Source organism: Astatotilapia calliptera, chromosome 8, assembly GCF_964374335.1.
Source record: "Astatotilapia calliptera chromosome 8, fAstCal68.1, whole genome shotgun sequence".
NCBI classification, from domain to species: Eukaryota; Metazoa; Chordata; class Actinopteri; order Cichliformes; family Cichlidae; genus Astatotilapia; species Astatotilapia calliptera.
Genome location: NC_137429.1, coordinates 8,759,457 through 8,771,513, shown reverse-complemented (window position 1 = coordinate 8,771,513; position 12,057 = coordinate 8,759,457).

Here is a 12,057-nt window from a genome sequence, read left to right as displayed (position 1 = left end):
TTATTGCAGGTATGTGTACTTTGAAACATGTATATGGTTGAGCTGCAGGCTAATTCTGTTTAAGACATATTGCTTATTAAGTTTGCCCAGTAGATGGCAGCATTGTTCCATTTACTATTGTACGTAAAAGGGAATTTTGGCTTTGGTATATTTATATTTACATGAATGTGCATTTAAGTGAATTAATTTTTCTTTTGTTATCTAAACCACAACGCAGTAATGTTTCTATTTTATTTTCCGTGATAAGTATTGTTGCCATTTTATTTTTCAATCAATATTTGTTTTTATTTATTTGGGAAAACTAAGAGTTCCACTATACGATCATAAGCCTATCGTGAGTAGCAATGAAGCTTTCGCTGTGTTTGGGCGGAATCCTGTTGCTGAAACCCATGGTTATTCATGTCCCATGTTATTGCAGGGGAATAAATCACGCCTGAGCTCTACCCACTTCGAGTCCAGAGAGTTTTATTCACACAGCGCTGGAAAGAGAAGCTGACCAGGGGTTACATTGGTGCCGTGAGCCGTCAATCGAGTGTTTGGACGGTGGACTCCTCTCAGCAACGTGGGCCAGTTTCAGCGCTGCACGTTTGTGATTCATTGTTGTTCTTTCTGACACAATTTTTTTTTAAAAAGGAGCATATATAGCATTTTTGTTTTATTCTAGTTGTTGTGATGGACATCACAGAGGAGGGATCGAGTACTCCTAATGTTGTTGGTAGGGGTAGGGGGTTGTTATGTTCCCCTTTGCGTTTGCGTTATGACACTCCTGTTAGTGGGCGTGGTTTTGTTAGGGGGGATAGTCAGGGGATCCCAGGGCCCCAGTCCAGTGAAGGGGTTGTTGTCCCTCCCCCTAGCCATGTGTCACACACGTCTCAGAACAACAGTTCACCTTCTCCTAACCCAGATACTATTGCCACGGAGATTGTGAGTCAGATGGGGGATGTGATCCAACTGGTTGGTCAGAGAGTAGCGCAGAGTATCTTAACCCAGCTCAGCCCGTCTGCTAGTACCCCCTTACCTGCACCTACGGCCACACCTTTCCATGCTGTGTCATCTACATCTGCTGTTGATGCTGCGCCGGTGCAATTTGTGTCCCACAGGAAGCTTAAGGACCCACCATGCTTTAGAGGGGATGGTTCTGATCTCATTTCTGTGAGAGAGTGGGAGGATCTGATGAGAGCCTTTATAAAGCTGGGGAGTCTGAGACCCGAAGAACAGGCTGAGGAGATTCTTGTTCATTTGAGAGGCAAGGCTAAGGATGTGGTCCAGGTTGGCATTAGAAACAGTGTCGTAGATGTCACACGTGATCCTGAGGCTATTTTTGGAATCCTGAGGAGACACTTTGACTCTGCTCAGTGCTCACCTCTTCCGCTGGCAGACTTCTACACCACTCTCCCAGAGAAAGGCGAAAGTGCATTCGATTACTGGCTTAGGCTGCACCGTGCTGTTGATCTTGCTGTTGAGCGCCTGAAGGAACGAGGACAGGCATTGGGCAGCCCCAGCACTGAGGTCACCCGAATGTTCATCAAAAACTGTCCCTCCCCTGAGCTTGCCATGATCTTTAGATCAAAGACAATTGATAAATGGACAGCCAATGAGGTCCAGGAAATCCTGTGTGAGTCCCACTCTGGAGGAACGTTGAACTCAAGCACCACGACGGCCGAGAGAGTTGCAGTGAATACGCAGCAGATATCAACAACGTTGCCTGTCCAGCCAACGGAGAAGCACATTCAGCCACAGTCGACAGATTCAGCTGCTTTGGAGCGGCTCATAGGCATGCTTGAGAAGGTTCTTCTGCAAAGATCCTTTCAGCCTGGTTTGACCACACGGCCTAACTCCAGACGTTCCAGGATTGAGGGCCTACATGATAAGCCCTGCTCCGTCTGTCATGATATGTCGCACACAGCTTTCATGCACTGCCGAGATCACAAACTCTGTTTTCTGTGCCACTCACCTGACCACACCAGGCGTGCCTGTCCTGGATCCTCGTCGTCTTCTGCCCCTCGACGGTCGGAAAACTAGTTGATCCACATTTGAGGGAGGAAAGTGTGGATCATCTGAGTGACTCTCCCACTTGCGACAGCGATGACCTGGGATCCATGTATGAATCTCTGTGCTCCACTTCGCCACCTGGTACGACAGTTGTCTTCCAAATGACGCAAAGAATTAAGAAATCTGACAGTTTGTTTTATACGACTGTGGGGACTGTGGGCGGAGTTTCACTGAGAGCCATGATCGACAGTGGCTCTATGTCGTGCTCTATTAGTGAGGCTACTGCTACGCGGCTTTTACAGTCCTGCCCTGATCTGAAGCTCGAACCAGCTAATGACATTGTTGTTGTTGGTGCTGGGGGCCACCAGTTCCAACCTAAAGCAGTTTGTGATTTGGAAGTGACTCTTTATGGTTTCAAGCTGCTCATCCCCACGCTGGTTATTCCAGGCCAAAGTGACGACATGATTATTGGCAGTAACGCTATTAAGTCGTTGATTCATGTAATGAAGAATACGGATGAGTATTGGAGGCTTGTATCTATTTCAGGTGATGTCACCAATGATGACTGTAGACAGTTTTTATCCATGCTTTCCAATGTTGAGCGTTGGCGAGGAGGGGCGGTGCCTGATAAGATTGGCACAGTGAAGTTGAGACAGCGTGTTACGCTGGAACCCCTTCAGGAACACCTTGTGTGGGGTAAATTACCTCCCTCTTCACCTCTATCAGCAGGCTGCACTGTTATTGTTGAGCCTACACAGTCACGGTGTAGACCCAGAGACATCCTGGTTGGCCGCTCCGTCTCATCATTGTGGGGTGACAAATGGGTTCCTCTCAAGGTGATTAACCCCAGCAACAAGCGTGTGATTCTGAGGAAGAACTGTAAAATCGCTGATGTCTACCCCTGTGTCGCAGTTGAAGAGCTGTCTCCCCCTGAAAAGATCATGTCTAACAGCCACTCTTTTGAACAGGGTTCTGTTCCCATAAGGTCTGTTGAACAAAGGAAGGAACTCTTGCACAGACTAGGACTACAAGACTTGGACTTAGACAGTTGTGAGGTGTCTGACAGATGGAAAGATCAGCTTCTGCAGCTTGTGGAAAAGTATGAGTCTATCTTTTCTAAGGATAAAATGGACTGTGGAGAAGCTACTGATTTTGTCCACAAAATACACCTTGTGGATGAGAAGCCTTTTCGTTTGCCTTATCGCAGAGTACCGCCGAGTCAGTATGAGAAGCTAAGAACTGCTCTGAATGAGATGGAAGAAAGGGACATAATCCGGAAGTCGAACAGTGAGTATGCATCGCCGCTGGTCTTGGTGTGGAAGAAGGATGGCAGCCTGCGCATTTGCACTGATTTCAGATGGCTCAATGCAAAGACTGTTAAAGACGCGCACCCGCTGCCACACCAAGCCGACGCCCTGGCTGCTCTCAGTGGAAATGTTCTCTTTTCAACAATGGATTTGACCTCTGGATTTTACAATGTGCCTCTCTACGAGCCTCACAAGAAATACACAGCATTCTCCTCGCCCTTTGGTCTCCATGAGTACAACCGGATGCCTCAGGGCCTGTCGAACAGTCCGGCGACATTCATGAGAATGATGATGTCGATCTTTGGTGACGAGAATTTCAGCAGCTTGCTTTGTTACTTGGACGACTTGATGGTGTTTGCGCCTGACGAGGCAACTGCCCTTCAGCGCCTTGAGATGGTCTTCTCTCGGTTGAGGAGTCACAACCTTAAGCTGGCCCCTAAGAAATGCCATCTTCTTAAGAGGTCAGTTAGATTTCTTGGACATGTCATTTGTGCGGATGGTGTGAGAACTGATCCAGACAAGGTTAACACCATTACCAACATCAGGGAAGAACAGCTTATGGAGAGCGATGGTGTGACTCCCTCCCAGAAGAAGATCCGGTCCTTCTTAGGAATGATCCTCTATTACCAACATTTCATCCCTGATTGTTCTGCGAAGGCCAAGCCCTTGTTTAGGTTACTTTCGGGACGACAGGCAATTCCCCATGGGAGGAAAGGAAAGAAGCTCAGGAAGCAACCCTCTGCCAAACCATCTCTGACACCAAGTGACTGGACATCAGCATGTCGCACATCATTTCAAACGCTCAAGATGGAACTAGTTAATGTTGTCACCCTGGCTCATCCCAACTTTAGTGAGCCTTTCATCCTGGCGGTTGATGCCTCCTTTGATGGCATCGGGGCAGTACTCTCACAGGTTTCTCCTGGCGAGACAGTGGCTCGACCTGTTGCCTTTGCCAGCAAGACATTGTCACGGTCTCAGATGAACTACCCAGCGCACAGACTAGAGTTCTTGGCGCTTAAATGGGCCGTGTGTGACAAGTTCAGCCACTGGCTGAAAGGAAGGCACTTCACTGCTTGGACAGACAATAACCCCTTGTCCTACATCTTGACAAAGCCACGTTTAGATGCTTGTGAGCAGAGATGGGTGGCGAAGCTCGCGGCATATGATTTTGATCTAAAGTATGTGCCAGGGGTTAGAAATACAGTTGCTGATGCTTTGAGCCGTGAACCATTTGTCGAGTCATGTATTGGTCATCGTTTGCTGAAAGAACCTTATGTTGCCCTGCTAGATGAGGTCAACGGGGTTGTGAGGGGTACTGTGCAGGATGCTTTTCGGCTGACTAACAACTGCCACATTGTTCAAGACACAGAGCCAGACTCACCAGACTCTGTTTCTGAGTGCGACCTTCAGAGCGAGAGGGGTTCGATCGATGCTGATGAGGTGTCAGCTGTGCTGAGTGCGCAGTGTGACCATGGTTTGACCAATGTCAACCCACCTTTATCACAGCTCCCTGAGGTGGACCCGGTCGTTCCTCTTCCCCAAAGCCAGCTCTCGAGCCTTCAGCAACAAGATCAGGCAATAAACAGAGTCCTTTTCTATGTGCGAAGAAAAAGGAAGGCTACGAGGCGAGAAGCAGCTTCAGAACCAGGTGGTGTTGGTGGACTTCTCAGGCAGTGGAAGAAGCTTAAAGTACAGAACGGCATCCTGTACAGGGTGATAAGGCATCACCGCTTGAGTAGAAAGATTTTTCAGTTTGTTGTTCCTGATAGCCTGAAGGTTCAAGTCCTCCTCAGCCTTCATGATAATGCAGGCCATCAGGGCCAGGCACGAACACTTTCCCTCGCCCGTGAGAGGTTTTTCTGGGTCGGGATGGAGAGAGACATAACCAACCATGTTCGACAGTGTGAGAGATGTGTGGTTGGAAAAACACCTGAACCTCATGCCTGTGCACCACTAGAGAACATCCAGACGTCAGAGCCGATGGAGCTAGTGTGCATAGACTTTTGGACTGCTGAGCTCAGCGATAATAAGAAAGTGGATGTCCTGGTCGTAACCGATCATTTCTCCAAGATGGCACATGCCTTCCCCTGCCGAAACCAGTCTGCAAAACATGTCGCACGCAGGTTGTGGGATGATTTCTTTTGTGTTTATGGCTTTCCCAAGAGGATTCATTCGGATCAGGGATCAAACTTTGGGAGCAGACTGTTGAAGGACCTCTTAGAGATGGCAGGTGTGCAGAAATCGCATACTACGCCATATCATCCTATGGGCAATGGGGTCACTGAACGGTTCAACAGGACACTTGGGAATATGCTGAGGACTCTCCCTTCTACAGCCAAGGCTAGGTGGCCTCAGATGTTACGCACTCTCACGTTCTGCTACAATTGCACAGTGCATGAGACGACTGGTTTGGCCCCCTTTTATGTCATGTTTGGGCGAGTCCCACGCCTCCCTGTTGACATGATGTTCCAACATGTGCTGCAAAATGATGATGTGATCAGCCACCATGAGTTTGTCTCACGGTTGCGGAAAGACCTGTTTGATGCCTCACAGATTGCCCAGAACCACGCTTTTCACGAGCAAGCGCGCCATGCCAGACTCTACAACCGCAAAGTCAAAGGCTCACCTCTGGCTGTAGGTGATAGAGTGTTGTTGGCCAATCGTGGTGAAAGGGGAAAAAGAAAGTTAGCCGACAAGTGGGATCCCACGCCTTATGATGTTGTGTCAGTTAGGTCTGGGATCAATGTGTACAGGATAAGAGAGAGCCACACAGGCAAGGAAAGAGTTGTACACAGGAACCTCCTTCTCCCTGTTAACTTCCTGGGCTTAGGTGTGGAAGGGAGTCTGGCCTCCCGTGCTGACTTGGACGGAGGGAACCCGAACAGTGGAGATGACCAAGGGTCTGTGAGGTCAACACAGATGGATCATCATGACAGGACACTGGACTGGCTGCTGAAAACGCCAGAGATACAGGGTCTCGCTAATGAGCCGGTGGAAGTTGAAGGTTCCCTCGACGTGGGACACCATTCTCTCTGCGTTGTGGACCCCAGCAGTGGCTCTATCGCAGCGGAGGACCCACCCCCTGAAGTTAATGCTGAAGTGTTTGAAAACTCCATTAGTGAATTCCCCTTGCCTGCTCCCGTGATCAGTGATGCTGCTCTCCGTCAAGGCTCTGAACCTGTTGCCGTGGCTCCTGTGGTTCCCATGGCTGATGTTGACTTAGATCTTGCTATTTGCACACAGCCTCAGACTATTCAGGCGGGCATGGATGGGCTAGCTATCACTAGGTATGGGAGAAGTGTTAGGCCTCCCAAGAGACTGATTTGTGAGATGGCAGCGCAGAAAGTTGAGGAAACTTCTTCTGTTTCAGGGTCAGTTTTTGCATTTCTGACTAGTATGTTTTAGCTCTGAGGGAATTGACTTGGTTTCATGTATCTTTCGACTTATTTTTTTTGTGTGGTCCAGGATGTGATTTGGAGTATTATTTCGGGTGCTCTTATATGTGATGTTAAGGAGGTGTAGATGGCATCTTCTCTAGTCTGTTGAAGGTATTGGGCTTGGTACCACCCAATGTCTCGACACTTTTATATAAAAGGATTCTGTATCGACAATGATTAATATTAGTGTATCGATTTTACCCCGAAGCACCTGCTGTTCATAGTTCTTTTGTTTCTGGCCCTTGATACTCCCTTGAACTGGTTTGGAGTTTAACAGAATTTAAGGGGGGTGTATGTAACGATGTAAAAGAATGGATATGGTTTTGTTGTTGTTAAATTCCTGTTAAACTTGGGATCGCAACCATGGGTTTATTTTGGAACTTTTATTTTGAAAATCCGCAGCGGAAGTCTGCTACTGGTAAACGGGCTACCCCCTAAGCCTATCGTTAGTAGCAATGAAGCTTTCGCTGTGGTAAGTTCCTCTCCGTCCGCTCTCACAGAGCATGAGTTTAAAACATATTTGAAAATCCTCATTGAAGCTAATATGACAGTGCACTAACTGCATGAACTGCCCATACGGTAGTATTTGAGTAGATTTCAGGTTTATGACCGTGTTTTGCAGTTAATAGATTAGACGGTAAGAAAAATGGACACGTGGAGCTAGCGGCTAACAGCTAGAGGAGGCTGTCGTGTCTAATAATTTTGAAACTTCTCTCAATAGTTTGGGCGGAATCCTGTTGCTGAAACCCATGGTTATTCATGTCCCATGTTATTGCAGGTATGTGTACTTTGAAACATGTATATGGTTGAGCTGCAGGCTAATTCTGTTTAAGACATATTGCTTATTAAGTTTGCCCAGTAGATGGCAGCATTGTTCCATTTACTATTGTACGTAAAAGGGAATTTTGGCTTTGGTTTATTTATATTTACATGAATGTGCATTTAAGTGAATTAATTTTTCTTTTGTTATCTAAACCACAACGCAGTAATGTTTCTATTTTATTTTCCGTGATAAGTATTGTTGCCATTTTATTTTTCAATCAATATTTGTTTTTATTTATTTGGGAAAACTAAGAGTTCCACTATACGATCATAAGCCTATCGTGAGTAGCAATGAAGCTTTCGCTGTGTTTGGGCGGAATCCTGTTGCTGAAACCCATGGTTATTCATGTCCCATGTTATTGCAGGGGAATAAATCACGCCTGAGCTCTACCCACTTCGAGTCCAGAGAGTTTTATTCACACAGCGCTGGAAAGAGAAGCTGACCAGGGGTTACACTTGCACTCATATATATTCAAATAATTTAAAAAAAAGTTCATTTACCTGTTACTACCACACACCAAATCCGGTAGCCACTAGCTCAACACTGCGCCTAGCATCCTGGAGCACTTCTGTTGTGTTTTGTACGTGTTTTAGAGTTTGTACGTGCTTTGTCTCTAGGGTCCACCTTAAATATACTTTTATTTATTCACTCCACATAAAATGTAATAAATAAATCATATAATACAAAAACCAACTATTCACAGTTCAACTTTAAACTATTTAAATTTTCAACTTTTTCCTTTTAAACAAATTTAAAGTGAAACTATGCCGGCTTGTACACATACACGAGAGACACGAGAGTTCTTCTTTACTGATGTTTACTGTGCTTCTCTTAACGTACAGGTACACCGTAGAACTGGTGAATACAAATGTACAAGAAAATTATATTTCAGCATTAAAACATATTACAATATAAAATTCACAAAATATAAACAAACATACCACTTTGGCCTGCAAGTAGACAAACCGGTGTAATTGGAACTTAGGACTTATTTCTTCTTTAACATTCACACGGCTAGACCGTCACCATGAGCAGCTTCTCTGACCTTACTTCCCAAAACAGGAAGTGACCTCTGCCCTTACCTTATACCTTATACTTACAAAATTAACCGGCTATTTTCCATGTATCAAATTAACTGTACACCAACCAATCCGGTAGGCAAAAAAAGGAAAATGTTAACATGCTCAACAAAAAAATAAAACATACAAAATAAAATGCGTTAGTTACATTATCATTATCACAGGACAGCATTGTGCCATCACGCACCAGGGTGAGTTATAACAATGACAAACCCTGGTTTACTCCTAAACTCAAAAAGCTGTGGCTGGAAAAGAGAAAGGCGTTCAGAAGCGGAGACAGGGACTGCTACAGAGAGGCCAAGTACAGGTTCACTAAAGAAGTGGACATTGCTAAACATCAGCACTCTGAGAAGATGCAGCAGCAGATCTCAGAGAATGACTCGGCCTCTGTGTGGAAAGGTTTTAGGAATATCACCAACTACAAGCCTAAAACCCCCCACTCTACTGATGACTTGCTCTTAGCCAACACCCTTAACGACTTTTACTGCCGTTTTGACGAGCCATCAGGCAGCCTTCACACCTCCAACGGCCCCAACAATAGAGGCACTTTGGACACTAATTCCCCCACCTCTCCCCCCTCCATAGAGCCATCACCACCTTCAAACCGTTCACCTACAACACCCCCCTCCTCACCCCACACAAAAGAGGATTTCACACCACCTCCTCCCACCACAACTCTTCATATTCATGAAGCAGATGTGAGGAAGCAGTTTAAGAGTCTGAATGCTCGAAAAGCTCCCGGCCCAGACGGTGTGTCTCCTGCCACCCTCAGACACTGTGCAAACGAGCTGGCCCCAGTGTTTTCTGGCATTTTTAACTCCTCACTGCAGGCATGTCATGTGCCTGCCTGCTTCAAGTCCTCAACCATAATCCCTGTCCCCAAGAAACCTAGGATCACTGGACTAAATGACTACAGACCCGTGGCTCTGACATCTGTGGTCATGAAGTCATTTGAGCGCCTGGTTCTCTCCCATCTCAAGACCCTCACGGCCCCCCTCCTGGACCCCCTTCAGTTTGCATACAGAGCCAACAGGTCTGTAGATGACGCCATCAACATGGCCCTACACTTCATCCTGCAGCATCTGGACTCCCCAGGAACCTATGCCAGGATCCTGTTTGTGGACTTCAGCTCTGCCTTCAACACCATCCTTCCAGACCATCTCCGAGGCAAGCTTTCCCAGATGAATGTGCCTGATCCCATCTGCCGGTGGATCACTGACTTCCTGACGGACAGGAAGCAGCATGTGAGGCTGGGAAAGAATGTCTCGGACTCTCGGACCATCAGCTCCGGCTCCCCTCAGGGCTGTGTTCTTTCTCCTCTGCTCTTCTCCCTGTACACCAACTGCTGCACCTCCACCCACCAGTCTGTCAAGCTAATCAAGTTTGCAGATGACACCACCGTTATTGGACTCATCTCGGACGGGGATGAGTCTGCCTACAGGAGGTAGGTTGAACGTCTGGTGTCCTGGTGCAGCCACAACAACCTGGTGCTGAATGCCCAGAAGACAGTGGAGATTATTGTGGACTTCAGGAAGCACACAGCCCCACTCCCCCCCCATCATCCTGACTGACACCCCCATCACCTCTGTGGACTCATTCCGCTTCCTGGGTACCACCATCACCCAGGACCTGAAGTGGGAGCCCACCATCACCTCCGTCATCAAGAAAGCCCAGCAGAGGATGTACTTCCTGAGGCAGCTGAAGAAATTCAACCTGCCAACACGGACGATGATGCAATTCTACACTGCAATCATCGAGTCCATCCTCACCTCCTCCATCACCGTGTGGTACGCTGGAGCCACTATCAGGGACAAACAGAGACTGCAGCGTGTTGTGCGCTCTGCTGAGAAGGTGATTGGCTGCAGACTCCCATCTTTGCAGGACCTGCACACCTCCAGGACACTGTGGCGTGCAGCTCGGATCTCAGCTGACCCTTCTCACCCCGGATACAGTCTGTTTGACCTGCTCCCCTCAGGCAGGAGGCTCCGGTCCATTCGCACCAGAACCTCTCACCATAAGAACAGTTTCTTCCCCTCTGCTGTTGGACACATGAACAATAAACGTACGACTGTTCCCACCACTAACACATGACCCTACGCTGTGTTCACTGCATCATTCCATGTTTGGCACTGATCACCACCTGCACTCATGTATATATCTTTCTACGTAGCACTTTTAATTCTTATTCTCATGTATATATCTCATGTATATCTCATGCATATATCTCTACATAGCACTTTTAATTCTTATTCTTACTTTTATTTTTTCATGTCTATTTAAGCGCAATTTATGACAGTATGTTTGCACTGAAGCACCGCAGCAATTTCCTAATGTTGTAAACCTGCTCAACATTTGGCAATAAAACCCTTTCTGATTCTGATTACAAGAGCTCCGCCTAGTGGTCAAATACTAACATTTCACCAACTGTTACAGAAACAACACAAAACACTGCAAATCACAACACAATTAAATACAAATTAAAATATGAAAACAAAAAGAAGATGCATATTCTCTGTCATATGGGCCCGCATGAATAAACTTTCTGAATCCTTTATCATCCACAACTGAAAATAGACCTGGAAAAGCTTATTCACGCCTTTGTGATCTCTAGGCTGGACTACTGCAACTCCCTTTATTTCGGTCCTCATTCTGCCCTTCTTCATACACTGCAAACTGTTCAAAATGCGGTGGCACGCCTTCTGACCGGAACTGGGAGGTTTGCCTCTATTACCCCTGTTCTAGCTGACCTGCACTGGCTAGCCATTAAATGCCGCATCCAATTTAAAATACTGCTGCTTACTTTTAAAATTATCAACAACACAGCCCGAGCTACCTTATCGAACCCCTTAGATCGTACAATCCCGCTAGAGCACTAAGATCATCTGCTCAGTTACTCCTGGTGCAGCCAAGATCTCGGCTGAAGTCTAGAGGTGACCGTGTGTTTGCCTTGGCTGCACCAGATTTATGGAAGAACCTTCTTATTGCTATCCGCGTGTCTGATTCTATCCAATCACTTAAATCACGGTTAAAAACCTATTTATTTAACCTTGTCTTTCCTGCTCGTTAATCTCTGTATCTGATCCCTAGACTTACTCTATTTTACCGTTTATATACACTTTTTTATGGTTTTGTGCTTTTTTACTTGATATTCATTTTATGCTATTCCTGTGTATTAGTGACACTGACCTGTTAGCAAACTTGGTACTTTGCTATGGTCCTATAATATTTATAATATTTATGTCTTATTTTCTGTCTTTTATGTGAAGCACTTTGGTATGCCGTTGGTTTTTAAATGCCGGTTAATTGTTTGAAATTGTTCAGGATTGCAAAAGCCTTGCTGTGCAAGTTTAAAACAATGAGGGTGGAGCACGCAGTTGCTGAGCTCCGGTGTAACTGGCCAAGATAGGCCTAAGGGTCCG